The 25,958-nt window shown below is 50.6% G+C and overlaps 44 non-coding genes across 44 annotated transcripts; all 44 read right to left on the bottom strand.

The window, feature by feature from the left end:
* Window positions 1-600: 600 nt before the first annotated feature.
* Window positions 601-682, bottom strand: Trnas-uga (transfer RNA serine (anticodon UGA)). The gene has a single exon. It is a non-coding gene; the product is annotated as a tRNA-Ser (tRNA).
* Window positions 683-1,373: 691 nt separating this feature from the next.
* Trnas-cga (transfer RNA serine (anticodon CGA)) lies at window positions 1,374-1,455 on the bottom strand. The gene has a single exon. It is a non-coding gene; the product is annotated as a tRNA-Ser (tRNA).
* A 138-nt stretch (window positions 1,456-1,593) lies between these two features.
* On the bottom strand, window positions 1,594-1,666 carry Trnak-uuu (transfer RNA lysine (anticodon UUU)). The gene has a single exon. It is a non-coding gene; the product is annotated as a tRNA-Lys (tRNA).
* Window positions 1,667-2,205: 539 nt separating this feature from the next.
* Window positions 2,206-2,278, bottom strand: Trnaf-gaa (transfer RNA phenylalanine (anticodon GAA)). Its single transcript has one exon. It is a non-coding gene; the product is annotated as a tRNA-Phe (tRNA).
* Window positions 2,279-2,889: 611 nt separating this feature from the next.
* Trnas-uga (transfer RNA serine (anticodon UGA)) lies at window positions 2,890-2,971 on the bottom strand. The gene has a single exon. It is a non-coding gene; the product is annotated as a tRNA-Ser (tRNA).
* A 691-nt stretch (window positions 2,972-3,662) lies between these two features.
* Window positions 3,663-3,744, bottom strand: Trnas-cga (transfer RNA serine (anticodon CGA)). The gene has a single exon. It is a non-coding gene; the product is annotated as a tRNA-Ser (tRNA).
* Window positions 3,745-3,882: 138 nt separating this feature from the next.
* Trnak-uuu (transfer RNA lysine (anticodon UUU)) lies at window positions 3,883-3,955 on the bottom strand. The gene has a single exon. It is a non-coding gene; the product is annotated as a tRNA-Lys (tRNA).
* Window positions 3,956-4,494: 539 nt separating this feature from the next.
* Window positions 4,495-4,567, bottom strand: Trnaf-gaa (transfer RNA phenylalanine (anticodon GAA)). Its single transcript has one exon. It is a non-coding gene; the product is annotated as a tRNA-Phe (tRNA).
* A 611-nt stretch (window positions 4,568-5,178) lies between these two features.
* On the bottom strand, window positions 5,179-5,260 carry Trnas-uga (transfer RNA serine (anticodon UGA)). Its single transcript has one exon. It is a non-coding gene; the product is annotated as a tRNA-Ser (tRNA).
* Window positions 5,261-5,951: 691 nt separating this feature from the next.
* Trnas-cga (transfer RNA serine (anticodon CGA)) lies at window positions 5,952-6,033 on the bottom strand. The gene has a single exon. It is a non-coding gene; the product is annotated as a tRNA-Ser (tRNA).
* A 138-nt stretch (window positions 6,034-6,171) lies between these two features.
* Trnak-uuu (transfer RNA lysine (anticodon UUU)) lies at window positions 6,172-6,244 on the bottom strand. Its single transcript has one exon. It is a non-coding gene; the product is annotated as a tRNA-Lys (tRNA).
* A 539-nt stretch (window positions 6,245-6,783) lies between these two features.
* Window positions 6,784-6,856, bottom strand: Trnaf-gaa (transfer RNA phenylalanine (anticodon GAA)). Its single transcript has one exon. It is a non-coding gene; the product is annotated as a tRNA-Phe (tRNA).
* A 611-nt stretch (window positions 6,857-7,467) lies between these two features.
* Window positions 7,468-7,549, bottom strand: Trnas-uga (transfer RNA serine (anticodon UGA)). The gene has a single exon. It is a non-coding gene; the product is annotated as a tRNA-Ser (tRNA).
* Window positions 7,550-7,992: 443 nt separating this feature from the next.
* Trnak-uuu (transfer RNA lysine (anticodon UUU)) lies at window positions 7,993-8,065 on the bottom strand. The gene has a single exon. It is a non-coding gene; the product is annotated as a tRNA-Lys (tRNA).
* Window positions 8,066-8,604: 539 nt separating this feature from the next.
* On the bottom strand, window positions 8,605-8,677 carry Trnaf-gaa (transfer RNA phenylalanine (anticodon GAA)). The gene has a single exon. It is a non-coding gene; the product is annotated as a tRNA-Phe (tRNA).
* A 611-nt stretch (window positions 8,678-9,288) lies between these two features.
* Trnas-uga (transfer RNA serine (anticodon UGA)) lies at window positions 9,289-9,370 on the bottom strand. The gene has a single exon. It is a non-coding gene; the product is annotated as a tRNA-Ser (tRNA).
* A 691-nt stretch (window positions 9,371-10,061) lies between these two features.
* On the bottom strand, window positions 10,062-10,143 carry Trnas-cga (transfer RNA serine (anticodon CGA)). The gene has a single exon. It is a non-coding gene; the product is annotated as a tRNA-Ser (tRNA).
* A 138-nt stretch (window positions 10,144-10,281) lies between these two features.
* Window positions 10,282-10,354, bottom strand: Trnak-uuu (transfer RNA lysine (anticodon UUU)). Its single transcript has one exon. It is a non-coding gene; the product is annotated as a tRNA-Lys (tRNA).
* A 539-nt stretch (window positions 10,355-10,893) lies between these two features.
* Window positions 10,894-10,966, bottom strand: Trnaf-gaa (transfer RNA phenylalanine (anticodon GAA)). Its single transcript has one exon. It is a non-coding gene; the product is annotated as a tRNA-Phe (tRNA).
* A 611-nt stretch (window positions 10,967-11,577) lies between these two features.
* Window positions 11,578-11,659, bottom strand: Trnas-uga (transfer RNA serine (anticodon UGA)). The gene has a single exon. It is a non-coding gene; the product is annotated as a tRNA-Ser (tRNA).
* Window positions 11,660-12,350: 691 nt separating this feature from the next.
* Trnas-cga (transfer RNA serine (anticodon CGA)) lies at window positions 12,351-12,432 on the bottom strand. Its single transcript has one exon. It is a non-coding gene; the product is annotated as a tRNA-Ser (tRNA).
* A 138-nt stretch (window positions 12,433-12,570) lies between these two features.
* On the bottom strand, window positions 12,571-12,643 carry Trnak-uuu (transfer RNA lysine (anticodon UUU)). The gene has a single exon. It is a non-coding gene; the product is annotated as a tRNA-Lys (tRNA).
* A 539-nt stretch (window positions 12,644-13,182) lies between these two features.
* Trnaf-gaa (transfer RNA phenylalanine (anticodon GAA)) lies at window positions 13,183-13,255 on the bottom strand. Its single transcript has one exon. It is a non-coding gene; the product is annotated as a tRNA-Phe (tRNA).
* Window positions 13,256-13,866: 611 nt separating this feature from the next.
* Trnas-uga (transfer RNA serine (anticodon UGA)) lies at window positions 13,867-13,948 on the bottom strand. Its single transcript has one exon. It is a non-coding gene; the product is annotated as a tRNA-Ser (tRNA).
* Window positions 13,949-14,639: 691 nt separating this feature from the next.
* On the bottom strand, window positions 14,640-14,721 carry Trnas-cga (transfer RNA serine (anticodon CGA)). The gene has a single exon. It is a non-coding gene; the product is annotated as a tRNA-Ser (tRNA).
* Window positions 14,722-14,859: 138 nt separating this feature from the next.
* Window positions 14,860-14,932, bottom strand: Trnak-uuu (transfer RNA lysine (anticodon UUU)). Its single transcript has one exon. It is a non-coding gene; the product is annotated as a tRNA-Lys (tRNA).
* Window positions 14,933-15,471: 539 nt separating this feature from the next.
* On the bottom strand, window positions 15,472-15,544 carry Trnaf-gaa (transfer RNA phenylalanine (anticodon GAA)). The gene has a single exon. It is a non-coding gene; the product is annotated as a tRNA-Phe (tRNA).
* Window positions 15,545-16,155: 611 nt separating this feature from the next.
* Window positions 16,156-16,237, bottom strand: Trnas-uga (transfer RNA serine (anticodon UGA)). Its single transcript has one exon. It is a non-coding gene; the product is annotated as a tRNA-Ser (tRNA).
* A 691-nt stretch (window positions 16,238-16,928) lies between these two features.
* Window positions 16,929-17,010, bottom strand: Trnas-cga (transfer RNA serine (anticodon CGA)). Its single transcript has one exon. It is a non-coding gene; the product is annotated as a tRNA-Ser (tRNA).
* A 138-nt stretch (window positions 17,011-17,148) lies between these two features.
* Trnak-uuu (transfer RNA lysine (anticodon UUU)) lies at window positions 17,149-17,221 on the bottom strand. Its single transcript has one exon. It is a non-coding gene; the product is annotated as a tRNA-Lys (tRNA).
* Window positions 17,222-17,760: 539 nt separating this feature from the next.
* Trnaf-gaa (transfer RNA phenylalanine (anticodon GAA)) lies at window positions 17,761-17,833 on the bottom strand. The gene has a single exon. It is a non-coding gene; the product is annotated as a tRNA-Phe (tRNA).
* Window positions 17,834-18,444: 611 nt separating this feature from the next.
* On the bottom strand, window positions 18,445-18,526 carry Trnas-uga (transfer RNA serine (anticodon UGA)). The gene has a single exon. It is a non-coding gene; the product is annotated as a tRNA-Ser (tRNA).
* Window positions 18,527-19,217: 691 nt separating this feature from the next.
* Window positions 19,218-19,299, bottom strand: Trnas-cga (transfer RNA serine (anticodon CGA)). The gene has a single exon. It is a non-coding gene; the product is annotated as a tRNA-Ser (tRNA).
* Window positions 19,300-19,437: 138 nt separating this feature from the next.
* Trnak-uuu (transfer RNA lysine (anticodon UUU)) lies at window positions 19,438-19,510 on the bottom strand. Its single transcript has one exon. It is a non-coding gene; the product is annotated as a tRNA-Lys (tRNA).
* Window positions 19,511-20,049: 539 nt separating this feature from the next.
* On the bottom strand, window positions 20,050-20,122 carry Trnaf-gaa (transfer RNA phenylalanine (anticodon GAA)). The gene has a single exon. It is a non-coding gene; the product is annotated as a tRNA-Phe (tRNA).
* Window positions 20,123-20,733: 611 nt separating this feature from the next.
* Trnas-uga (transfer RNA serine (anticodon UGA)) lies at window positions 20,734-20,815 on the bottom strand. The gene has a single exon. It is a non-coding gene; the product is annotated as a tRNA-Ser (tRNA).
* A 691-nt stretch (window positions 20,816-21,506) lies between these two features.
* Window positions 21,507-21,588, bottom strand: Trnas-cga (transfer RNA serine (anticodon CGA)). Its single transcript has one exon. It is a non-coding gene; the product is annotated as a tRNA-Ser (tRNA).
* A 138-nt stretch (window positions 21,589-21,726) lies between these two features.
* Window positions 21,727-21,799, bottom strand: Trnak-uuu (transfer RNA lysine (anticodon UUU)). The gene has a single exon. It is a non-coding gene; the product is annotated as a tRNA-Lys (tRNA).
* Window positions 21,800-22,338: 539 nt separating this feature from the next.
* Window positions 22,339-22,411, bottom strand: Trnaf-gaa (transfer RNA phenylalanine (anticodon GAA)). The gene has a single exon. It is a non-coding gene; the product is annotated as a tRNA-Phe (tRNA).
* Window positions 22,412-23,022: 611 nt separating this feature from the next.
* Trnas-uga (transfer RNA serine (anticodon UGA)) lies at window positions 23,023-23,104 on the bottom strand. The gene has a single exon. It is a non-coding gene; the product is annotated as a tRNA-Ser (tRNA).
* Window positions 23,105-23,795: 691 nt separating this feature from the next.
* On the bottom strand, window positions 23,796-23,877 carry Trnas-cga (transfer RNA serine (anticodon CGA)). The gene has a single exon. It is a non-coding gene; the product is annotated as a tRNA-Ser (tRNA).
* A 138-nt stretch (window positions 23,878-24,015) lies between these two features.
* Trnak-uuu (transfer RNA lysine (anticodon UUU)) lies at window positions 24,016-24,088 on the bottom strand. The gene has a single exon. It is a non-coding gene; the product is annotated as a tRNA-Lys (tRNA).
* A 539-nt stretch (window positions 24,089-24,627) lies between these two features.
* Trnaf-gaa (transfer RNA phenylalanine (anticodon GAA)) lies at window positions 24,628-24,700 on the bottom strand. Its single transcript has one exon. It is a non-coding gene; the product is annotated as a tRNA-Phe (tRNA).
* A 611-nt stretch (window positions 24,701-25,311) lies between these two features.
* On the bottom strand, window positions 25,312-25,393 carry Trnas-uga (transfer RNA serine (anticodon UGA)). Its single transcript has one exon. It is a non-coding gene; the product is annotated as a tRNA-Ser (tRNA).
* Window positions 25,394-25,958: the final 565 nt, after the last annotated feature.

Raw genomic sequence — 25,958 nt, 5'->3', positions numbered from 1 at the left:
GTTCCTGTTTGCATGTGTTTGTTAACCTCTGCCTCGTTGCCAATTTCACAGTCACCTTCGTCTGATAAGACACAGGGACGCTGAAAGGCGAGCAGCCGATGCAGTGAAGTCCCACACACATTTCTTCTGCTTCCATCATCGTAACAAGCAAACATGTCGACTCGACTCGTGTAATATTCACTTCGCTGACTTCACGTGACGCCGCGCTGGCGCTAGAAAACCCGTGCTATATCGATGCCAGGGGCAACTCGTGTGCAGAGAACGAGACACAAGAAGGAGTGAGCCTCTCCACCGTATGAGAGGCAGTATCTAGGAGATACACACGGTAAAACATTCGACTTGCGTTAGCTCATCAATTGCTACACGTCATCGTCTGCAAGCTAAGATGGACACATCTGCACTGCCCAGTGAGGCGACACTTGTACTAACACCCGGTGGGCGGCTGTGAGACGAGGAGATGAGCTGCGGCTTCTGAGCGCGACTGTAACGCTGCGCCCTGGATCAAATAACACTGCACATTGCTGGTGACGCGCGTGTTTAGTAGTGACGCAACTGCTAGGATGCAGCTGAACGTCCATCTTTTGAGAGCGAGAAAATTTTCGCAGTCGGCAGGACTCGAACCTACGCTCCCAGAGGGAATCTGATTTCAAGTCAGACGCCTTAACCACTCGGCCACGACTGCCGGTGGCAGAAGCGACTCCCGACAAGTGGAACCGCCGTCTTTAGAAGCAATCTGATGGCAGAAAGCGGCGTGGCGTCACTCTTTTCTGTAGGGTTTCCATTAGCCGTTACGACAGTGTGTTAATTTTCGCCTGGCGGGGGTTTGAGCCCGGGACCCTTTGGTTGAAGGTCTAGCGCTCTACCGACTGAGCTGTCCGGTCCCTCGGCCGAGCGTTGTGGTGCATGCTACATGGTGTGCGAGTGATTCGCGTGTTGTAATTACTGGCTTATGGCTCCAATGGCGACTTCACCGACTTCCCACTGACGCACCGCTGACGCTAGTTTTGTGTCGTCTTAAAACGATGGACATACCTCCAAGCAGCTGCGAGATCTTAAGAAAAGAAACGCTGCACCACTGCCTTTGCCGCACTCGAATGATTGAATTGCGATTCTTAAAAAGAAATGAATGTTCGCTCTGTCCTACACTTTCGAGCACATCTGTGTACTCACGATCTCAGCGACGGCTTTCTGCAGTCCCAGCGTCAGTGCGAGGTGAACCGATGGCCACAGTAAGCAGCGGTCGTCGCGAAACTCAGTATTCTTAAACGGAAACTTTCGTCTTGTTGAGAATGGCGTCACTGGTTTGCACCCGCATTCGCCCACGCATGTCACATGTGTGCGAAAATTTTTGCTCCTCTTTACGCAAAATCGCACGCAGCCGGTAGGATTCGAACCTACGCTCCCAGAGGGAATCTGATTTCGAGTCAGACGCCTTAACCACTCGGCCACGACTGCTGGTAGCGCGGTGTTGTCCCGACACATGCAACTGCTACCGTTTAAAGCACTGTGGTGTCAGAAAACGGCGTAGCTTCATTATTTTCCGTAGCGTTTCCACCGCTACCAGACGAATCGCTACCAAAGTATTAAAATTTCCGCCCGGACAGGGACTTGAACCCTGGACCCTTAGGTTAAAAGCCTAATGCTCTACCGACTGAGCTATCCGGGCTCACACGACGCTGTGATACCTCTCACGATGCACAACTATACATTGACTCATGTCGTTTACTGTTGTGCAATCGCTGCATGGGGCCGTTACTAATAAAACGTCGCCTAAATGCTGTCTGCAGACTTATCGCACTAAGCTCGTAACACACTATCGAAGACTGCTGACACACGATGCAACAACAAATTGCAGGAGTCGTTGCGTCTCATACGTTGGAGCAGAGAATTTACATATTTTGTCGACACTCACTGGGCAATTGGAAAATTCGCAAGCATTTCGAATGCAATGTTTCCCACGTTTTCGCTCGTTTCACGGTTCCGTTGAAAACGTTCTTCACCACCTGACACAGAAAAAGGAACGCAGTCGGTAGGACTTTTTTGATTCTTTTGCTTCTAAGGGAGTTAGTTGTCTAGTGAGTTCCTCTTATGGCATGCACTAGACAACCAGAACAGCTACAGGAGAGAGTCATTTTTGTTGTCAGCGGTAGTTGCATTATCACCAACGCAGAGCCATTCCATTGGCGTCGCATCAAAACGAATACCTGCCGAAACCCGGGATCGAACCAGGGACCTTTAGATCTTCAGTCTAACGCTCTCCCAACTGAGCTATTTCGGCTGACATTGAACGTTCCTGTTTGCATGTGTTTGTTAACCTCTGCCTCGTTGCCAATTTCACAGTCACCTTCGTCTGATAAGACACAGGGACGCTGAAAGGCGAGCAGCCGATGCAGTGAAGTCCCACACACATTTCTTCTGCTTCCATCATCGTAACAAGCAAACATGTCGACTCGACTCGTGTAATATTCACTTCGCTGACTTCACGTGACGCCGCGCTGGCGCTAGAAAACCCGTGCTATATCGATGCCAGGGGCAACTCGTGTGCAGAGAACGAGACACAAGAAGGAGTTAGCCTCTCCACCGTATGAGAGGCAGTATCTAGGAGATACACACGGTAAAACATTCGACTTGCGTTAGCTCATCAATTGCTACACGTCATCGTCTGCAAGCTAAGATGGACACATCTGCACTGCCCAGTGAGGCGACACTTGTACTAACACCCGGTGGGCGGCTGTGAGACGAGGAGATGAGCTGCGGCTTCTGAGCGCGACTGTAACGCTGCGCCCTGGATCAAATAACACTGCACATTGCTGGTGACGCGCGTGTTTAGTAGTGACGCAACTGCTAGGATGCAGCTGAACGTCCATCTTTTGAGAGCGAGAAAATTTTCGCAGTCGGCAGGACTCGAACCTACGCTCCCAGAGGGAATCTGATTTCAAGTCAGACGCCTTAACCACTCGGCCACGACTGCCGGTGGCAGAAGCGACTCCCGACAAGTGGAACCGCCGTCTTTAGAAGCAATCTGATGGCAGAAAGCGGCGTGGCGTCACTCTTTTCTGTAGGGTTTCCATTAGCCGTTACGACAGTGTGTTAATTTTCGCCTGGCGGGGGTTTGAGCCCGGGACCCTTTGGTTGAAGGTCTAGCGCTCTACCGACTGAGCTGTCCGGTCCCTCGGCCGAGCGTTGTGGTGCATGCTACATGGTGTGCGAGTGATTCGCGTGTTGTAATTACTGGCTTATGGCTCCAATGGCGACTTCACCGACTTCCCACTGACGCACCGCTGACGCTAGTTTTGTGTCGTCTTAAAACGATGGACATACCTCCAAGCAGCTGCGAGATCTTAAGAAAAGAAACGCTGCACCACTGCCTTTGCCGCACTCGAATGATTGAATTGCGATTCTTAAAAAGAAATGAATGTTCGCTCTGTCCTACACTTTCGAGCACATCTGTGTACTCACGATCTCAGCGACGGCTTTCTGCAGTCCCAGCGTCAGTGCGAGGTGAACCGATGGCCACAGTAAGCAGCGGTCGTCGCGAAACTCAGTATTCTTAAACGGAAACTTTCGTCTTGTTGAGAATGGCGTCACTGGTTTGCACCCGCATTCGCCCACGCATGTCACATGTGTGCGAAAATTTTTGCTCCTCTTTACGCAAAATCGCACGCAGCCGGTAGGATTCGAACCTACGCTCCCAGAGGGAATCTGATTTCGAGTCAGACGCCTTAACCACTCGGCCACGACTGCTGGTAGCGCGGTGTTGTCCCGACACATGCAACTGCTACCGTTTAAAGCACTGTGGTGTCAGAAAACGGCGTAGCTTCATTATTTTCCGTAGCGTTTCCACCGCTACCAGACGAATCGCTACCAAAGTATTAAAATTTCCGCCCGGACAGGGACTTGAACCCTGGACCCTTAGGTTAAAAGCCTAATGCTCTACCGACTGAGCTATCCGGGCTCACACGACGCTGTGATACCTCTCACGATGCACAACTATACATTGACTCATGTCGTTTACTGTTGTGCAATCGCTGCATGGGGCCGTTACTAATAAAACGTCGCCTAAATGCTGTCTGCAGACTTATCGCACTAAGCTCGTAACACACTATCGAAGACTGCTGACACACGATGCAACAACAAATTGCAGGAGTCGTTGCGTCTCATACGTTGGAGCAGAGAATTTACATATTTTGTCGACACTCACTGGGCAATTGGAAAATTCGCAAGCATTTCGAATGCAATGTTTCCCACGTTTTCGCTCGTTTCACGGTTCCGTTGAAAACGTTCTTCACCACCTGACACAGAAAAAGGAACGCAGTCGGTAGGACTTTTTTGATTCTTTTGCTTCTAAGGGAGTTAGTTGTCTAGTGAGTTCCTCTTATGGCATGCACTAGACAACCAGAACAGCTACAGGAGAGAGTCATTTTTGTTGTCAGCGGTAGTTGCATTATCACCAACGCAGAGCCATTCCATTGGCGTCGCATCAAAACGAATACCTGCCGAAACCCGGGATCGAACCAGGGACCTTTAGATCTTCAGTCTAACGCTCTCCCAACTGAGCTATTTCGGCTGACATTGAACGTTCCTGTTTGCATGTGTTTGTTAACCTCTGCCTCGTTGCCAATTTCACAGTCACCTTCGTCTGATAAGACACAGGGACGCTGAAAGGCGAGCAGCCGATGCAGTGAAGTCCCACACACATTTCTTCTGCTTCCATCATCGTAACAAGCAAACATGTCGACTCGACTCGTGTAATATTCACTTCGCTGACTTCACGTGACGCCGCGCTGGCGCTAGAAAACCCGTGCTATATCGATGCCAGGGGCAACTCGTGTGCAGAGAACGAGACACAAGAAGGAGTGAGCCTCTCCACCGTATGAGAGGCAGTATCTAGGAGATACACACGGTAAAACATTCGACTTGCGTTAGCTCATCAATTGCTACACGTCATCGTCTGCAAGCTAAGATGGACACATCTGCACTGCCCAGTGAGGCGACACTTGTACTAACACCCGGTGGGCGGCTGTGAGACGAGGAGATGAGCTGCGGCTTCTGAGCGCGACTGTAACGCTGCGCCCTGGATCAAATAACACTGCACATTGCTGGTGACGCGCGTGTTTAGTAGTGACGCAACTGCTAGGATGCAGCTGAACGTCCATCTTTTGAGAGCGAGAAAATTTTCGCAGTCGGCAGGACTCGAACCTACGCTCCCAGAGGGAATCTGATTTCAAGTCAGACGCCTTAACCACTCGGCCACGACTGCCGGTGGCAGAAGCGACTCCCGACAAGTGGAACCGCCGTCTTTAGAAGCAATCTGATGGCAGAAAGCGGCGTGGCGTCACTCTTTTCTGTAGGGTTTCCATTAGCCGTTACGACAGTGTGTTAATTTTCGCCTGGCGGGGGTTTGAGCCCGGGACCCTTTGGTTGAAGGTCTAGCGCTCTACCGACTGAGCTGTCCGGTCCCTCGGCCGAGCGTTGTGGTGCATGCTACATGGTGTGCGAGTGATTCGCGTGTTGTAATTACTGGCTTATGGCTCCAATGGCGACTTCACCGACTTCCCACTGACGCACCGCTGACGCTAGTTTTGTGTCGTCTTAAAACGATGGACATACCTCCAAGCAGCTGCGAGATCTTAAGAAAAGAAACGCTGCACCACTGCCTTTGCCGCACTCGAATGATTGAATTGCGATTCTTAAAAAGAAATGAATGTTCGCTCTGTCCTACACTTTCGAGCACATCTGTGTACTCACGATCTCAGCGACGGCTTTCTGCAGTCCCAGCGTCAGTGCGAGGTGAACCGATGGCCACAGTAAGCAGCGGTCGTCGCGAAACTCAGTATTCTTAAACGGAAACTTTCGTCTTGTTGAGAATGGCGTCACTGGTTTGCACCCGCATTCGCCCACGCATGTCACATGTGTGCGAAAATTTTTGCTCCTCTTTACGCAAAATCGCACGCAGCCGGTAGGATTCGAACCTACGCTCCCAGAGGGAATCTGATTTCGAGTCAGACGCCTTAACCACTCGGCCACGACTGCTGGTAGCGCGGTGTTGTCCCGACACATGCAACTGCTACCGTTTAAAGCACTGTGGTGTCAGAAAACGGCGTAGCTTCATTATTTTCCGTAGCGTTTCCACCGCTACCAGACGAATCGCTACCAAAGTATTAAAATTTCCGCCCGGACAGGGACTTGAACCCTGGACCCTTAGGTTAAAAGCCTAATGCTCTACCGACTGAGCTATCCGGGCTCACACGACGCTGTGATACCTCTCACGATGCACAACTATACATTGACTCATGTCGTTTACTGTTGTGCAATCGCTGCATGGGGCCGTTACTAATAAAACGTCGCCTAAATGCTGTCTGCAGACTTATCGCACTAAGCTCGTAACACACTATCGAAGACTGCTGACACACGATGCAACAACAAATTGCAGGAGTCGTTGCGTCTCATACGTTGGAGCAGAGAATTTACATATTTTGTCGACACTCACTGGGCAATTGGAAAATTCGCAAGCATTTCGAATGCAATGTTTCCCACGTTTTCGCTCGTTTCACGGTTCCGTTGAAAACGTTCTTCACCACCTGACACAGAAAAAGGAACGCAGTCGGTAGGACTTTTTTGATTCTTTTGCTTCTAAGGGAGTTAGTTGTCTAGTGAGTTCCTCTTATGGCATGCACTAGACAACCAGAACAGCTACAGGAGAGAGTCATTTTTGTTGTCAGCGGTAGTTGCATTATCACCAACGCAGAGCCATTCCATTGGCGTCGCATCAAAACGAATACCTGCCGAAACCCGGGATCGAACCAGGGACCTTTAGATCTTCAGTCTAACGCTCTCCCAACTGAGCTATTTCGGCTGACATTGAACGTTCCTGTTTGCATGTGTTTGTTAACCTCTGCCTCGTTGCCAATTTCACAGTCACCTTCGTCTGATAAGACACAGGGACGCTGAAAGGCGAGCAGCCGATGCAGTGAAGTCCCACACACATTTCTTCTGCTTCCATCATCGTAACAAGCAAACATGTCGACTCGACTCGTGTAATATTCACTTCGCTGACTTCACGTGACGCCGCGCTGGCGCTAGAAAACCCGTGCTATATCGATGCCAGGGGCAACTCGTGTGCAGAGAACGAGACACAAGAAGGAGTGAGCCTCTCCACCGTATGAGAGGCAGTATCTAGGAGATACACACGGTAAAACATTCGACTTGCGTTAGCTCATCAATTGCTACACGTCATCGTCTGCAAGCTAAGATGGACACATCTGCACTGCCCAGTGAGGCGACACTTGTACTAACACCCGGTGGGCGGCTGTGAGACGAGGAGATGAGCTGCGGCTTCTGAGCGCGACTGTAACGCTGCGCCCTGGATCAAATAACACTGCACATTGCTGGTGACGCGCGTGTTTAGTAGTGACGCAACTGCTAGGATGCAGCTGAACGTCCATCTTTTGAGAGCGAGAAAATTTTCGCAGTCGGCAGGACTCGAACCTACGCTCCCAGAGGGAATCTGATTTCAAGTCAGACGCCTTAACCACTCGGCCACGACTGCCGGTGGCAGAAGCGACTCCCGACAAGTGGAACCGCCGTCTTTAGAAGCAATCTGATGGCAGAAAGCGGCGTGGCGTCACTCTTTTCTGTAGGGTTTCCATTAGCCGTTACGACAGTGTGTTAATTTTCGCCTGGCGGGGGTTTGAGCCCGGGACCCTTTGGTTGAAGGTCTAGCGCTCTACCGACTGAGCTGTCCGGTCCCTCGGCCGAGCGTTGTGGTGCATGCTACATGGTGTGCGAGTGATTCGCGTGTTGTAATTACTGGCTTATGGCTCCAATGGCGACTTCACCGACTTCCCACTGACGCACCGCTGACGCTAGTTTTGTGTCGTCTTAAAACGATGGACATACCTCCAAGCAGCTGCGAGATCTTAAGAAAAGAAACGCTGCACCACTGCGTTTCCACCGCTACCAGACGAATCGCTACCAAAGTATTAAAATTTCCGCCCGGACAGGGACTTGAACCCTGGACCCTTAGGTTAAAAGCCTAATGCTCTACCGACTGAGCTATCCGGGCTCACACGACGCTGTGATACCTCTCACGATGCACAACTATACATTGACTCATGTCGTTTACTGTTGTGCAATCGCTGCATGGGGCCGTTACTAATAAAACGTCGCCTAAATGCTGTCTGCAGACTTATCGCACTAAGCTCGTAACACACTATCGAAGACTGCTGACACACGATGCAACAACAAATTGCAGGAGTCGTTGCGTCTCATACGTTGGAGCAGAGAATTTACATATTTTGTCGACACTCACTGGGCAATTGGAAAATTCGCAAGCATTTCGAATGCAATGTTTCCCACGTTTTCGCTCGTTTCACGGTTCCGTTGAAAACGTTCTTCACCACCTGACACAGAAAAAGGAACGCAGTCGGTAGGACTTTTTTGATTCTTTTGCTTCTAAGGGAGTTAGTTGTCTAGTGAGTTCCTCTTATGGCATGCACTAGACAACCAGAACAGCTACAGGAGAGAGTCATTTTTGTTGTCAGCGGTAGTTGCATTATCACCAACGCAGAGCCATTCCATTGGCGTCGCATCAAAACGAATACCTGCCGAAACCCGGGATCGAACCAGGGACCTTTAGATCTTCAGTCTAACGCTCTCCCAACTGAGCTATTTCGGCTGACATTGAACGTTCCTGTTTGCATGTGTTTGTTAACCTCTGCCTCGTTGCCAATTTCACAGTCACCTTCGTCTGATAAGACACAGGGACGCTGAAAGGCGAGCAGCCGATGCAGTGAAGTCCCACACACATTTCTTCTGCTTCCATCATCGTAACAAGCAAACATGTCGACTCGACTCGTGTAATATTCACTTCGCTGACTTCACGTGACGCCGCGCTGGCGCTAGAAAACCCGTGCTATATCGATGCCAGGGGCAACTCGTGTGCAGAGAACGAGACACAAGAAGGAGTGAGCCTCTCCACCGTATGAGAGGCAGTATCTAGGAGATACACACGGTAAAACATTCGACTTGCGTTAGCTCATCAATTGCTACACGTCATCGTCTGCAAGCTAAGATGGACACATCTGCACTGCCCAGTGAGGCGACACTTGTACTAACACCCGGTGGGCGGCTGTGAGACGAGGAGATGAGCTGCGGCTTCTGAGCGCGACTGTAACGCTGCGCCCTGGATCAAATAACACTGCACATTGCTGGTGACGCGCGTGTTTAGTAGTGACGCAACTGCTAGGATGCAGCTGAACGTCCATCTTTTGAGAGCGAGAAAATTTTCGCAGTCGGCAGGACTCGAACCTACGCTCCCAGAGGGAATCTGATTTCAAGTCAGACGCCTTAACCACTCGGCCACGACTGCCGGTGGCAGAAGCGACTCCCGACAAGTGGAACCGCCGTCTTTAGAAGCAATCTGATGGCAGAAAGCGGCGTGGCGTCACTCTTTTCTGTAGGGTTTCCATTAGCCGTTACGACAGTGTGTTAATTTTCGCCTGGCGGGGGTTTGAGCCCGGGACCCTTTGGTTGAAGGTCTAGCGCTCTACCGACTGAGCTGTCCGGTCCCTCGGCCGAGCGTTGTGGTGCATGCTACATGGTGTGCGAGTGATTCGCGTGTTGTAATTACTGGCTTATGGCTCCAATGGCGACTTCACCGACTTCCCACTGACGCACCGCTGACGCTAGTTTTGTGTCGTCTTAAAACGATGGACATACCTCCAAGCAGCTGCGAGATCTTAAGAAAAGAAACGCTGCACCACTGCCTTTGCCGCACTCGAATGATTGAATTGCGATTCTTAAAAAGAAATGAATGTTCGCTCTGTCCTACACTTTCGAGCACATCTGTGTACTCACGATCTCAGCGACGGCTTTCTGCAGTCCCAGCGTCAGTGCGAGGTGAACCGATGGCCACAGTAAGCAGCGGTCGTCGCGAAACTCAGTATTCTTAAACGGAAACTTTCGTCTTGTTGAGAATGGCGTCACTGGTTTGCACCCGCATTCGCCCACGCATGTCACATGTGTGCGAAAATTTTTGCTCCTCTTTACGCAAAATCGCACGCAGCCGGTAGGATTCGAACCTACGCTCCCAGAGGGAATCTGATTTCGAGTCAGACGCCTTAACCACTCGGCCACGACTGCTGGTAGCGCGGTGTTGTCCCGACACATGCAACTGCTACCGTTTAAAGCACTGTGGTGTCAGAAAACGGCGTAGCTTCATTATTTTCCGTAGCGTTTCCACCGCTACCAGACGAATCGCTACCAAAGTATTAAAATTTCCGCCCGGACAGGGACTTGAACCCTGGACCCTTAGGTTAAAAGCCTAATGCTCTACCGACTGAGCTATCCGGGCTCACACGACGCTGTGATACCTCTCACGATGCACAACTATACATTGACTCATGTCGTTTACTGTTGTGCAATCGCTGCATGGGGCCGTTACTAATAAAACGTCGCCTAAATGCTGTCTGCAGACTTATCGCACTAAGCTCGTAACACACTATCGAAGACTGCTGACACACGATGCAACAACAAATTGCAGGAGTCGTTGCGTCTCATACGTTGGAGCAGAGAATTTACATATTTTGTCGACACTCACTGGGCAATTGGAAAATTCGCAAGCATTTCGAATGCAATGTTTCCCACGTTTTCGCTCGTTTCACGGTTCCGTTGAAAACGTTCTTCACCACCTGACACAGAAAAAGGAACGCAGTCGGTAGGACTTTTTTGATTCTTTTGCTTCTAAGGGAGTTAGTTGTCTAGTGAGTTCCTCTTATGGCATGCACTAGACAACCAGAACAGCTACAGGAGAGAGTCATTTTTGTTGTCAGCGGTAGTTGCATTATCACCAACGCAGAGCCATTCCATTGGCGTCGCATCAAAACGAATACCTGCCGAAACCCGGGATCGAACCAGGGACCTTTAGATCTTCAGTCTAACGCTCTCCCAACTGAGCTATTTCGGCTGACATTGAACGTTCCTGTTTGCATGTGTTTGTTAACCTCTGCCTCGTTGCCAATTTCACAGTCACCTTCGTCTGATAAGACACAGGGACGCTGAAAGGCGAGCAGCCGATGCAGTGAAGTCCCACACACATTTCTTCTGCTTCCATCATCGTAACAAGCAAACATGTCGACTCGACTCGTGTAATATTCACTTCGCTGACTTCACGTGACGCCGCGCTGGCGCTAGAAAACCCGTGCTATATCGATGCCAGGGGCAACTCGTGTGCAGAGAACGAGACACAAGAAGGAGTGAGCCTCTCCACCGTATGAGAGGCAGTATCTAGGAGATACACACGGTAAAACATTCGACTTGCGTTAGCTCATCAATTGCTACACGTCATCGTCTGCAAGCTAAGATGGACACATCTGCACTGCCCAGTGAGGCGACACTTGTACTAACACCCGGTGGGCGGCTGTGAGACGAGGAGATGAGCTGCGGCTTCTGAGCGCGACTGTAACGCTGCGCCCTGGATCAAATAACACTGCACATTGCTGGTGACGCGCGTGTTTAGTAGTGACGCAACTGCTAGGATGCAGCTGAACGTCCATCTTTTGAGAGCGAGAAAATTTTCGCAGTCGGCAGGACTCGAACCTACGCTCCCAGAGGGAATCTGATTTCAAGTCAGACGCCTTAACCACTCGGCCACGACTGCCGGTGGCAGAAGCGACTCCCGACAAGTGGAACCGCCGTCTTTAGAAGCAATCTGATGGCAGAAAGCGGCGTGGCGTCACTCTTTTCTGTAGGGTTTCCATTAGCCGTTACGACAGTGTGTTAATTTTCGCCTGGCGGGGGTTTGAGCCCGGGACCCTTTGGTTGAAGGTCTAGCGCTCTACCGACTGAGCTGTCCGGTCCCTCGGCCGAGCGTTGTGGTGCATGCTACATGGTGTGCGAGTGATTCGCGTGTTGTAATTACTGGCTTATGGCTCCAATGGCGACTTCACCGACTTCCCACTGACGCACCGCTGACGCTAGTTTTGTGTCGTCTTAAAACGATGGACATACCTCCAAGCAGCTGCGAGATCTTAAGAAAAGAAACGCTGCACCACTGCCTTTGCCGCACTCGAATGATTGAATTGCGATTCTTAAAAAGAAATGAATGTTCGCTCTGTCCTACACTTTCGAGCACATCTGTGTACTCACGATCTCAGCGACGGCTTTCTGCAGTCCCAGCGTCAGTGCGAGGTGAACCGATGGCCACAGTAAGCAGCGGTCGTCGCGAAACTCAGTATTCTTAAACGGAAACTTTCGTCTTGTTGAGAATGGCGTCACTGGTTTGCACCCGCATTCGCCCACGCATGTCACATGTGTGCGAAAATTTTTGCTCCTCTTTACGCAAAATCGCACGCAGCCGGTAGGATTCGAACCTACGCTCCCAGAGGGAATCTGATTTCGAGTCAGACGCCTTAACCACTCGGCCACGACTGCTGGTAGCGCGGTGTTGTCCCGACACATGCAACTGCTACCGTTTAAAGCACTGTGGTGTCAGAAAACGGCGTAGCTTCATTATTTTCCGTAGCGTTTCCACCGCTACCAGACGAATCGCTACCAAAGTATTAAAATTTCCGCCCGGACAGGGACTTGAACCCTGGACCCTTAGGTTAAAAGCCTAATGCTCTACCGACTGAGCTATCCGGGCTCACACGACGCTGTGATACCTCTCACGATGCACAACTATACATTGACTCATGTCGTTTACTGTTGTGCAATCGCTGCATGGGGCCGTTACTAATAAAACGTCGCCTAAATGCTGTCTGCAGACTTATCGCACTAAGCTCGTAACACACTATCGAAGACTGCTGACACACGATGCAACAACAAATTGCAGGAGTCGTTGCGTCTCATACGTTGGAGCAGAGAATTTACATATTTTGTCGACACTCACTGGGCAATTGGAAAATTCGCAAGCATTTCGAATGCAATGTTTCCCACGTTTTCGCTCGTTTCACGGTTCCGTTGAAATCGTTCTTCACCACCTGACACAGAAAAAGGAACGCAGTCGGTAGGACTTTTTTGATTCTTTTGCTTCTAAGGGAGTTAGTTGTCTAGTGAGTTCCTCTTATGGCATGCACTAGACAACCAGAACAGCTACAGGAGAGAGTCATTTTTGTTGTCAGCGGTAGTTGCATTATCACCAACGCAGAGCCATTCCATTGGCGTCGCATCAAAACGAATACCTGCCGAAACCCGGGATCGAACCAGGGACCTTTAGATCTTCAGTCTAACGCTCTCCCAACTGAGCTATTTCGGCTGACATTGAACGTTCCTGTTTGCATGTGTTTGTTAACCTCTGCCTCGTTGCCAATTTCACAGTCACCTTCGTCTGATAAGACACAGGGACGCTGAAAGGCGAGCAGCCGATGCAGTGAAGTCCCACACACATTTCTTCTGCTTCCATCATCGTAACAAGCAAACATGTCGACTCGACTCGTGTAATATTCACTTCGCTGACTTCACGTGACGCCGCGCTGGCGCTAGAAAACCCGTGCTATATCGATGCCAGGGGCAACTCGTGTGCAGAGAACGAGACACAAGAAGGAGTGAGCCTCTCCACCGTATGAGAGGCAGTATCTAGGAGATACACACGGTAAAACATTCGACTTGCGTTAGCTCATCAATTGCTACACGTCATCGTCTGCAAGCTAAGATGGACACATCTGCACTGCCCAGTGAGGCGACACTTGTACTAACACCCGGTGGGCGGCTGTGAGACGAGGAGATGAGCTGCGGCTTCTGAGCGCGACTGTAACGCTGCGCCCTGGATCAAATAACACTGCACATTGCTGGTGACGCGCGTGTTTAGTAGTGACGCAACTGCTAGGATGCAGCTGAACGTCCATCTTTTGAGAGCGAGAAAATTTTCGCAGTCGGCAGGACTCGAACCTACGCTCCCAGAGGGAATCTGATTTCAAGTCAGACGCCTTAACCACTCGGCCACGACTGCCGGTGGCAGAAGCGACTCCCGACAAGTGGAACCGCCGTCTTTAGAAGCAATCTGATGGCAGAAAGCGGCGTGGCGTCACTCTTTTCTGTAGGGTTTCCATTAGCCGTTACGACAGTGTGTTAATTTTCGCCTGGCGGGGGTTTGAGCCCGGGACCCTTTGGTTGAAGGTCTAGCGCTCTACCGACTGAGCTGTCCGGTCCCTCGGCCGAGCGTTGTGGTGCATGCTACATGGTGTGCGAGTGATTCGCGTGTTGTAATTACTGGCTTATGGCTCCAATGGCGACTTCACCGACTTCCCACTGACGCACCGCTGACGCTAGTTTTGTGTCGTCTTAAAACGATGGACATACCTCCAAGCAGCTGCGAGATCTTAAGAAAAGAAACGCTGCACCACTGCCTTTGCCGCACTCGAATGATTGAATTGCGATTCTTAAAAAGAAATGAATGTTCGCTCTGTCCTACACTTTCGAGCACATCTGTGTACTCACGATCTCAGCGACGGCTTTCTGCAGTCCCAGCGTCAGTGCGAGGTGAACCGATGGCCACAGTAAGCAGCGGTCGTCGCGAAACTCAGTATTCTTAAACGGAAACTTTCGTCTTGTTGAGAATGGCGTCACTGGTTTGCACCCGCATTCGCCCACGCATGTCACATGTGTGCGAAAATTTTTGCTCCTCTTTACGCAAAATCGCACGCAGCCGGTAGGATTCGAACCTACGCTCCCAGAGGGAATCTGATTTCGAGTCAGACGCCTTAACCACTCGGCCACGACTGCTGGTAGCGCGGTGTTGTCCCGACACATGCAACTGCTACCGTTTAAAGCACTGTGGTGTCAGAAAACGGCGTAGCTTCATTATTTTCCGTAGCGTTTCCACCGCTACCAGACGAATCGCTACCAAAGTATTAAAATTTCCGCCCGGACAGGGACTTGAACCCTGGACCCTTAGGTTAAAAGCCTAATGCTCTACCGACTGAGCTATCCGGGCTCACACGACGCTGTGATACCTCTCACGATGCACAACTATACATTGACTCATGTCGTTTACTGTTGTGCAATCGCTGCATGGGGCCGTTACTAATAAAACGTCGCCTAAATGCTGTCTGCAGACTTATCGCACTAAGCTCGTAACACACTATCGAAGACTGCTGACACACGATGCAACAACAAATTGCAGGAGTCGTTGCGTCTCATACGTTGGAGCAGAGAATTTACATATTTTGTCGACACTCACTGGGCAATTGGAAAATTCGCAAGCATTTCGAATGCAATGTTTCCCACGTTTTCGCTCGTTTCACGGTTCCGTTGAAAACGTTCTTCACCACCTGACACAGAAAAAGGAACGCAGTCGGTAGGACTTTTTTGATTCTTTTGCTTCTAAGGGAGTTAGTTGTCTAGTGAGTTCCTCTTATGGCATGCACTAGACAACCAGAACAGCTACAGGAGAGAGTCATTTTTGTTGTCAGCGGTAGTTGCATTATCACCAACGCAGAGCCATTCCATTGGCGTCGCATCAAAACGAATACCTGCCGAAACCCGGGATCGAACCAGGGACCTTTAGATCTTCAGTCTAACGCTCTCCCAACTGAGCTATTTCGGCTGACATTGAACGTTCCTGTTTGCATGTGTTTGTTAACCTCTGCCTCGTTGCCAATTTCACAGTCACCTTCGTCTGATAAGACACAGGGACGCTGAAAGGCGAGCAGCCGATGCAGTGAAGTCCCACACACATTTCTTCTGCTTCCATCATCGTAACAAGCAAACATGTCGACTCGACTCGTGTAATATTCACTTCGCTGACTTCACGTGACGCCGCGCTGGCGCTAGAAAACCCGTGCTATATCGATGCCAGGGGCAACTCGTGTGCAGAGAACGAGACACAAGAAGGAGTGAGCCTCTCCACCGTATGAGAGGCAGTATCTAGGAGATACACACGGTAAAACATTCGACTTGCGTTAGCTCATCAATTGCTACACGTCATCGTCTGCAAGCTAAGATGGACACATCTGCACTGCCCAGTGAGGCGACACTTGTACTAACACCCGGTGGGCGGCTGTGAGACGAGGAGATGAGCTGCGGCTTCTGAGCGCGACTGTAACGCTGCGCCCTGGATCAAATAACACTGCACATTGCTGGTGACGCGCGTGTTTAGTAGTGACGCAACTGCTAGGATGCAGCTGAACGTCCATCTTTTGAGAGCGAGAAAATTTTCGCAGTCGGCAGGACTCGAACCTACGCTCCCAGAGGGAATCTGATTTCAAGTCAGACGCCTTAACCACTCGGCCACGACTGCCGGTGGCAGAAGCGACTCCCGACAAGTGGAACCGCCGTCTTTAGAAGCAATCTGATGGCAGAAAGCGGCGTGGCGTCACTCTTTTCTGTAGGGTTTCCATTAGCCGTTACGACAGTGTGTTAATTTTCGCCTGGCGGGGGTTTGAGCCCGGGACCCTTTGGTTGAAGGTCTAGCGCTCTACCGACTGAGCTGTCCGGTCCCTCGGCCGAGCGTTGTGGTGCATGCTACATGGTGTGCGAGTGATTCGCGTGTTGTAATTACTGGCTTATGGCTCCAATGGCGACTTCACCGACTTCCCACTGACGCACCGCTGACGCTAGTTTTGTGTCGTCTTAAAACGATGGACATACCTCCAAGCAGCTGCGAGATCTTAAGAAAAGAAACGCTGCACCACTGCCTTTGCCGCACTCGAATGATTGAATTGCGATTCTTAAAAAGAAATGAATGTTCGCTCTGTCCTACACTTTCGAGCACATCTGTGTACTCACGATCTCAGCGACGGCTTTCTGCAGTCCCAGCGTCAGTGCGAGGTGAACCGATGGCCACAGTAAGCAGCGGTCGTCGCGAAACTCAGTATTCTTAAACGGAAACTTTCGTCTTGTTGAGAATGGCGTCACTGGTTTGCACCCGCATTCGCCCACGCATGTCACATGTGTGCGAAAATTTTTGCTCCTCTTTACGCAAAATCGCACGCAGCCGGTAGGATTCGAACCTACGCTCCCAGAGGGAATCTGATTTCGAGTCAGACGCCTTAACCACTCGGCCACGACTGCTGGTAGCGCGGTGTTGTCCCGACACATGCAACTGCTACCGTTTAAAGCACTGTGGTGTCAGAAAACGGCGTAGCTTCATTATTTTCCGTAGCGTTTCCACCGCTACCAGACGAATCGCTACCAAAGTATTAAAATTTCCGCCCGGACAGGGACTTGAACCCTGGACCCTTAGGTTAAAAGCCTAATGCTCTACCGACTGAGCTATCCGGGCTCACACGACGCTGTGATACCTCTCACGATGCACAACTATACATTGACTCATGTCGTTTACTGTTGTGCAATCGCTGCATGGGGCCGTTACTAATAAAACGTCGCCTAAATGCTGTCTGCAGACTTATCGCACTAAGCTCGTAACACACTATCGAAGACTGCTGACACACGATGCAACAACAAATTGCAGGAGTCGTTGCGTCTCATACGTTGGAGCAGAGAATTTACATATTTTGTCGACACTCACTGGGCAATTGGAAAATTCGCAAGCATTTCGAATGCAATGTTTCCCACGTTTTCGCTCGTTTCACGGTTCCGTTGAAATCGTTCTTCACCACCTGACACAGAAAAAGGAACGCAGTCGGTAGGACTTTTTTGATTCTTTTGCTTCTAAGGGAGTTAGTTGTCTAGTGAGTTCCTCTTATGGCATGCACTAGACAACCAGAACAGCTACAGGAGAGAGTCATTTTTGTTGTCAGCGGTAGTTGCATTATCACCAACGCAGAGCCATTCCATTGGCGTCGCATCAAAACGAATACCTGCCGAAACCCGGGATCGAACCAGGGACCTTTAGATCTTCAGTCTAACGCTCTCCCAACTGAGCTATTTCGGCTGACATTGAACGTTCCTGTTTGCATGTGTTTGTTAACCTCTGCCTCGTTGCCAATTTCACAGTCACCTTCGTCTGATAAGACACAGGGACGCTGAAAGGCGAGCAGCCGATGCAGTGAAGTCCCACACACATTTCTTCTGCTTCCATCATCGTAACAAGCAAACATGTCGACTCGACTCGTGTAATATTCACTTCGCTGACTTCACGTGACGCCGCGCTGGCGCTAGAAAACCCGTGCTATATCGATGCCAGGGGCAACTCGTGTGCAGAGAACGAGACACAAGAAGGAGTGAGCCTCTCCACCGTATGAGAGGCAGTATCTAGGAGATACACACGGTAAAACATTCGACTTGCGTTAGCTCATCAATTGCTACACGTCATCGTCTGCAAGCTAAGATGGACACATCTGCACTGCCCAGTGAGGCGACACTTGTACTAACACCCGGTGGGCGGCTGTGAGACGAGGAGATGAGCTGCGGCTTCTGAGCGCGACTGTAACGCTGCGCCCTGGATCAAATAACACTGCACATTGCTGGTGACGCGCGTGTTTAGTAGTGACGCAACTGCTAGGATGCAGCTGAACGTCCATCTTTTGAGAGCGAGAAAATTTTCGCAGTCGGCAGGACTCGAACCTACGCTCCCAGAGGGAATCTGATTTCAAGTCAGACGCCTTAACCACTCGGCCACGACTGCCGGTGGCAGAAGCGACTCCCGACAAGTGGAACCGCCGTCTTTAGAAGCAATCTGATGGCAGAAAGCGGCGTGGCGTCACTCTTTTCTGTAGGGTTTCCATTAGCCGTTACGACAGTGTGTTAATTTTCGCCTGGCGGGGGTTTGAGCCCGGGACCCTTTGGTTGAAGGTCTAGCGCTCTACCGACTGAGCTGTCCGGTCCCTCGGCCGAGCGTTGTGGTGCATGCTACATGGTGTGCGAGTGATTCGCGTGTTGTAATTACTGGCTTATGGCTCCAATGGCGACTTCACCGACTTCCCACTGACGCACCGCTGACGCTAGTTTTGTGTCGTCTTAAAACGATGGACATACCTCCAAGCAGCTGCGAGATCTTAAGAAAAGAAACGCTGCACCACTGCCTTTGCCGCACTCGAATGATTGAATTGCGATTCTTAAAAAGAAATGAATGTTCGCTCTGTCCTACACTTTCGAGCACATCTGTGTACTCACGATCTCAGCGACGGCTTTCTGCAGTCCCAGCGTCAGTGCGAGGTGAACCGATGGCCACAGTAAGCAGCGGTCGTCGCGAAACTCAGTATTCTTAAACGGAAACTTTCGTCTTGTTGAGAATGGCGTCACTGGTTTGCACCCGCATTCGCCCACGCATGTCACATGTGTGCGAAAATTTTTGCTCCTCTTTACGCAAAATCGCACGCAGCCGGTAGGATTCGAACCTACGCTCCCAGAGGGAATCTGATTTCGAGTCAGACGCCTTAACCACTCGGCCACGACTGCTGGTAGCGCGGTGTTGTCCCGACACATGCAACTGCTACCGTTTAAAGCACTGTGGTGTCAGAAAACGGCGTAGCTTCATTATTTTCCGTAGCGTTTCCACCGCTACCAGACGAATCGCTACCAAAGTATTAAAATTTCCGCCCGGACAGGGACTTGAACCCTGGACCCTTAGGTTAAAAGCCTAATGCTCTACCGACTGAGCTATCCGGGCTCACACGACGCTGTGATACCTCTCACGATGCACAACTATACATTGACTCATGTCGTTTACTGTTGTGCAATCGCTGCATGGGGCCGTTACTAATAAAACGTCGCCTAAATGCTGTCTGCAGACTTATCGCACTAAGCTCGTAACACACTATCGAAGACTGCTGACACACGATGCAACAACAAATTGCAGGAGTCGTTGCGTCTCATACGTTGGAGCAGAGAATTTACATATTTTGTCGACACTCACTGGGCAATTGGAAAATTCGCAAGCATTTCGAATGCAATGTTTCCCACGTTTTCGCTCGTTTCACGGTTCCGTTGAAATCGTTCTTCACCACCTGACACAGAAAAAGGAACGCAGTCGGTAGGACTTTTTTGATTCTTTTGCTTCTAAGGGAGTTAGTTGTCTAGTGAGTTCCTCTTATGGCATGCACTAGACAACCAGAACAGCTACAGGAGAGAGTCATTTTTGTTGTCAGCGGTAGTTGCATTATCACCAACGCAGAGCCATTCCATTGGCGTCGCATCAAAACGAATACCTGCCGAAACCCGGGATCGAACCAGGGACCTTTAGATCTTCAGTCTAACGCTCTCCCAACTGAGCTATTTCGGCTGACATTGAACGTTCCTGTTTGCATGTGTTTGTTAACCTCTGCCTCGTTGCCAATTTCACAGTCACCTTCGTCTGATAAGACACAGGGACGCTGAAAGGCGAGCAGCCGATGCAGTGAAGTCCCACACACATTTCTTCTGCTTCCATCATCGTAACAAGCAAACATGTCGACTCGACTCGTGTAATATTCACTTCGCTGACTTCACGTGACGCCGCGCTGGCGCTAGAAAACCCGTGCTATATCGATGCCAGGGGCAACTCGTGTGCAGAGAACGAGACACAAGAAGGAGTGAGCCTCTCCACCGTATGAGAGGCAGTATCTAGGAGATACACACGGTAAAACATTCGACTTGCGTTAGCTCATCAATTGCTACACGTCATCGTCTGCAAGCTAAGATGGACACATCTGCACTGCCCAGTGAGGCGACACTTGTACTAACACCCGGTGGGCGGCTGTGAGACGAGGAGATGAGCTGCGGCTTCTGAGCGCGACTGTAACGCTGCGCCCTGGATCAAATAACACTGCACATTGCTGGTGACGCGCGTGTTTAGTAGTGACGCAACTGCTAGGATGCAGCTGAACGTCCATCTTTTGAGAGCGAGAAAATTTTCGCAGTCGGCAGGACTCGAACCTACGCTCCCAGAGGGAATCTGATTTCAAGTCAGACGCCTTAACCACTCGGCCACGACTGCCGGTGGCAGAAGCGACTCCCGACAAGTGGAACCGCCGTCTTTAGAAGCAATCTGATGGCAGAAAGCGGCGTGGCGTCACTCTTTTCTGTAGGGTTTCCATTAGCCGTTACGACAGTGTGTTAATTTTCGCCTGGCGGGGGTTTGAGCCCGGGACCCTTTGGTTGAAGGTCTAGCGCTCTACCGACTGAGCTGTCCGGTCCCTCGGCCGAGCGTTGTGGTGCATGCTACATGGTGTGCGAGTGATTCGCGTGTTGTAATTACTGGCTTATGGCTCCAATGGCGACTTCACCGACTTCCCACTGACGCACCGCTGACGCTAGTTTTGTGTCGTCTTAAAACGATGGACATACCTCCAAGCAGCTGCGAGATCTTAAGAAAAGAAACGCTGCACCACTGCCTTTGCCGCACTCGAATGATTGAATTGCGATTCTTAAAAAGAAATGAATGTTCGCTCTGTCCTACACTTTCGAGCACATCTGTGTACTCACGATCTCAGCGACGGCTTTCTGCAGTCCCAGCGTCAGTGCGAGGTGAACCGATGGCCACAGTAAGCAGCGGTCGTCGCGAAACTCAGTATTCTTAAACGGAAACTTTCGTCTTGTTGAGAATGGCGTCACTGGTTTGCACCCGCATTCGCCCACGCATGTCACATGTGTGCGAAAATTTTTGCTCCTCTTTACGCAAAATCGCACGCAGCCGGTAGGATTCGAACCTACGCTCCCAGAGGGAATCTGATTTCGAGTCAGACGCCTTAACCACTCGGCCACGACTGCTGGTAGCGCGGTGTTGTCCCGACACATGCAACTGCTACCGTTTAAAGCACTGTGGTGTCAGAAAACGGCGTAGCTTCATTATTTTCCGTAGCGTTTCCACCGCTACCAGACGAATCGCTACCAAAGTATTAAAATTTCCGCCCGGACAGGGACTTGAACCCTGGACCCTTAGGTTAAAAGCCTAATGCTCTACCGACTGAGCTATCCGGGCTCACACGACGCTGTGATACCTCTCACGATGCACAACTATACATTGACTCATGTCGTTTACTGTTGTGCAATCGCTGCATGGGGCCGTTACTAATAAAACGTCGCCTAAATGCTGTCTGCAGACTTATCGCACTAAGCTCGTAACACACTATCGAAGACTGCTGACACACGATGCAACAACAAATTGCAGGAGTCGTTGCGTCTCATACGTTGGAGCAGAGAATTTACATATTTTGTCGACACTCACTGGGCAATTGGAAAATTCGCAAGCATTTCGAATGCAATGTTTCCCACGTTTTCGCTCGTTTCACGGTTCCGTTGAAATCGTTCTTCACCACCTGACACAGAAAAAGGAACGCAGTCGGTAGGACTTTTTTGATTCTTTTGCTTCTAAGGGAGTTAGTTGTCTAGTGAGTTCCTCTTATGGCATGCACTAGACAACCAGAACAGCTACAGGAGAGAGTCATTTTTGTTGTCAGCGGTAGTTGCATTATCACCAACGCAGAGCCATTCCATTGGCGTCGCATCAAAACGAATACCTGCCGAAACCAGGGATCGAACCAGGGACCTTTAGATCTTCAGTCTAACGCTCTCCCAACTGAGCTATTTCGGCTGACATTGAACGTTCCTGTTTGCATGTGTTTGTTAACCTCTGCCTCGTTGCCAATTTCACAGTCACCTTCGTCTGATAAGACACAGGGACGCTGAAAGGCGAGCAGCCGATGCAGTGAAGTCCCACACACATTTCTTCTGCTTCCATCATCGTAACAAGCAAACATGTCGACTCGACTCGTGTAATATTCACTTCGCTGACTTCACGTGACGCCGCGCTGGCGCTAGAAAACCCGTGCTATATCGATGCCAGGGGCAACTCGTGTGCAGAGAACGAGACACAAGAAGGAGTGAGCCTCTCCACCGTATGAGAGGCAGTATCTAGGAGATACACACGGTAAAACATTCGACTTGCGTTAGCTCATCAATTGCTACACGTCATCGTCTGCAAGCTAAGATGGACACATCTGCACTGCCCAGTGAGGCGACACTTGTACTAACACCCGGTGGGCGGCTGTGAGACGAGGAGATGAGCTGCGGCTTCTGAGCGCGACTGTAACGCTGCGCCCTGGATCAAATAACACTGCACATTGCTGGTGACGCGCGTGTTTAGTAGTGACGCAACTGCTAGGATGCAGCTGAACGTCCATCTTTTGAGAGCGAGAAAATTTTCGCAGTCGGCAGGACTCGAACCTACGCTCCCAGAGGGAATCTGATTTCAAGTCAGACGCCTTAACCACTCGGCCACGACTGCCGGTGGCAGAAGCGACTCCCGACAAGTGGAACCGCCGTCTTTAGAAGCAATCTGATGGCAGAAAGCGGCGTGGCGTCACTCTTTTCTGTAGGGTTTCCATTAGCCGTTACGACAGTGTGTTAATTTTCGCCTGGCGGGGGTTTGAGCCCGGGACCCTTTGGTTGAAGGTCTAGCGCTCTACCGACTGAGCTGTCCGGTCCCTCGGCCGAGCGTTGTGGTGCATGCTACATGGTGTGCGAGTGATTCGCGTGTTGTAATTACTGGCTTATGGCTCCAATGGCGACTTCACCGACTTCCCACTGACGCACCGCTGACGCTAGTTTTGTGTCGTCTTAAAACGATGGACATACCTCCAAGCAGCTGCGAGATCTTAAGAAAAGAAACGCTGCACCACTGCCTTTGCCGCACTCGAATGATTGAATTGCGATTCTTAAAAAGAAATGAATGTTCGCTCTGTCCTACACTTTCGAGCACATCTGTGTACTCACGATCTCAGCGACGGCTTTCTGCAGTCCCAGCGTCAGTGCGAGGTGAACCGATGGCCACAGTAAGCAGCGGTCGTCGCGAAACTCAGTATTCTTAAACGGAAACTTTCGTCTTGTTGAGAATGGCGTCACTGGTTTGCACCCGCATTCGCCCACGCATGTCACATGTGTGCGAAAATTTTTGCTCCTCTTTACGCAAAATCGCACGCAGCCGGTAGGATTCGAACCTACGCTCCCAGAGGGAATCTGATTTCGAGTCAGACGCCTTAACCACTCGGCCACGACTGCTGGTAGCGCGGTGTTGTCCCGACACATGCAACTGCTACCGTTTAAAGCACTGTGGTGTCAGAAAACGGCGTAGCTTCATTATTTTCCGTAGCGTTTCCACCGCTACCAGACGAATCGCTACCAAAGTATTAAAATTTCCGCCCGGACAGGGACTTGAACCCTGGACCCTTAGGTTAAAAGCCTAATGCTCTACCGACTGAGCTATCCGGGCTCACACGACGCTGTGATACCTCTCACGATGCACAACTATACATTGACTCATGTCGTTTACTGTTGTGCAATCGCTGCATGGGGCCGTTACTAATAAAACGTCGCCTAAATGCTGTCTGCAGACTTATCGCACTAAGCTCGTAACACACTATCGAAGACTGCTGACACACGATGCAACAACAAATTGCAGGAGTCGTTGCGTCTCATACGTTGGAGCAGAGAATTTACATATTTTGTCGACACTCACTGGGCAATTGGAAAATTCGCAAGCATTTCGAATGCAATGTTTCCCACGTTTTCGCTCGTTTCACGGTTCCGTTGAAATCGTTCTTCACCACCTGACACAGAAAAAGGAACGCAGTCGGTAGGACTTTTTTGATTCTTTTGCTTCTAAGGGAGTTAGTTGTCTAGTGAGTTCCTCTTATGGCATGCACTAGACAACCAGAACAGCTACAGGAGAGAGTCATTTTTGTTGTCAGCGGTAGTTGCATTATCACCAACGCAGAGCCATTCCATTGGCGTCGCATCAAAACGAATACCTGCCGAAACCAGGGATCGAACCAGGGACCTTTAGATCTTCAGTCTAACGCTCTCCCAACTGAGCTATTTCGGCTGACATTGAACGTTCCTGTTTGCATGTGTTTGTTAACCTCTGCCTCGTTGCCAATTTCACAGTCACCTTCGTCTGATAAGACACAGGGACGCTGAAAGGCGAGCAGCCGATGCAGTGAAGTCCCACACACATTTCTTCTGCTTCCATCATCGTAACAAGCAAACATGTCGACTCGACTCGTGTAATATTCACTTCGCTGACTTCACGTGACGCCGCGCTGGCGCTAGAAAACCCGTGCTATATCGATGCCAGGGGCAACTCGTGTGCAGAGAACGAGACACAAGAAGGAGTGAGCCTCTCCACCGTATGAGAGGCAGTATCTAGGAGATACACACGGTAAAACATTCGACTTGCGTTAGCTCATCAATTGCTACACGTCATCGTCTGCAAGCTAAGATGGACACATCTGCACTGCCCAGTGAGGCGACACTTGTACTAACACCCGGTGGGCGGCTGTGAGACGAGGAGATGAGCTGCGGCTTCTGAGCGCGACTGTAACGCTGCGCCCTGGATCAAATAACACTGCACATTGCTGGTGACGCGCGTGTTTAGTAGTGACGCAACTGCTAGGATGCAGCTGAACGTCCATCTTTTGAGAGCGAGAAAATTTTCGCAGTCGGCAGGACTCGAACCTACGCTCCCAGAGGGAATCTGATTTCAAGTCAGACGCCTTAACCACTCGGCCACGACTGCCGGTGGCAGAAGCGACTCCCGACAAGTGGAACCGCCGTCTTTAGAAGCAATCTGATGGCAGAAAGCGGCGTGGCGTCACTCTTTTCTGTAGGGTTTCCATTAGCCGTTACGACAGTGTGTTAATTTTCGCCTGGCGGGGGTTTGAGCCCGGGACCCTTTGGTTGAAGGTCTAGCGCTCTACCGACTGAGCTGTCCGGTCCCTCGGCCGAGCGTTGTGGTGCATGCTACATGGTGTGCGAGTGATTCGCGTGTTGTAATTACTGGCTTATGGCTCCAATGGCGACTTCACCGACTTCCCACTGACGCACCGCTGACGCTAGTTTTGTGTCGTCTTAAAACGATGGACATACCTCCAAGCAGCTGCGAGATCTTAAGAAAAGAAACGCTGCACCACTGCCTTTGCCGCACTCGAATGATTGAATTGCGATTCTTAAAAAGAAATGAATGTTCGCTCTGTCCTACACTTTCGAGCACATCTGTGTACTCACGATCTCAGCGACGGCTTTCTGCAGTCCCAGCGTCAGTGCGAGGTGAACCGATGGCCACAGTAAGCAGCGGTCGTCGC

The sequence above is a fragment of the Schistocerca serialis genome, unplaced genomic scaffold (genome assembly GCF_023864345.2).
Source record: "Schistocerca serialis cubense isolate TAMUIC-IGC-003099 unplaced genomic scaffold, iqSchSeri2.2 HiC_scaffold_336, whole genome shotgun sequence".
Classification (NCBI taxonomy): Eukaryota; Metazoa; Arthropoda; class Insecta; order Orthoptera; family Acrididae; genus Schistocerca; species Schistocerca serialis.
This window is presented reverse-complemented; position numbering and strand designations above follow the sequence as displayed.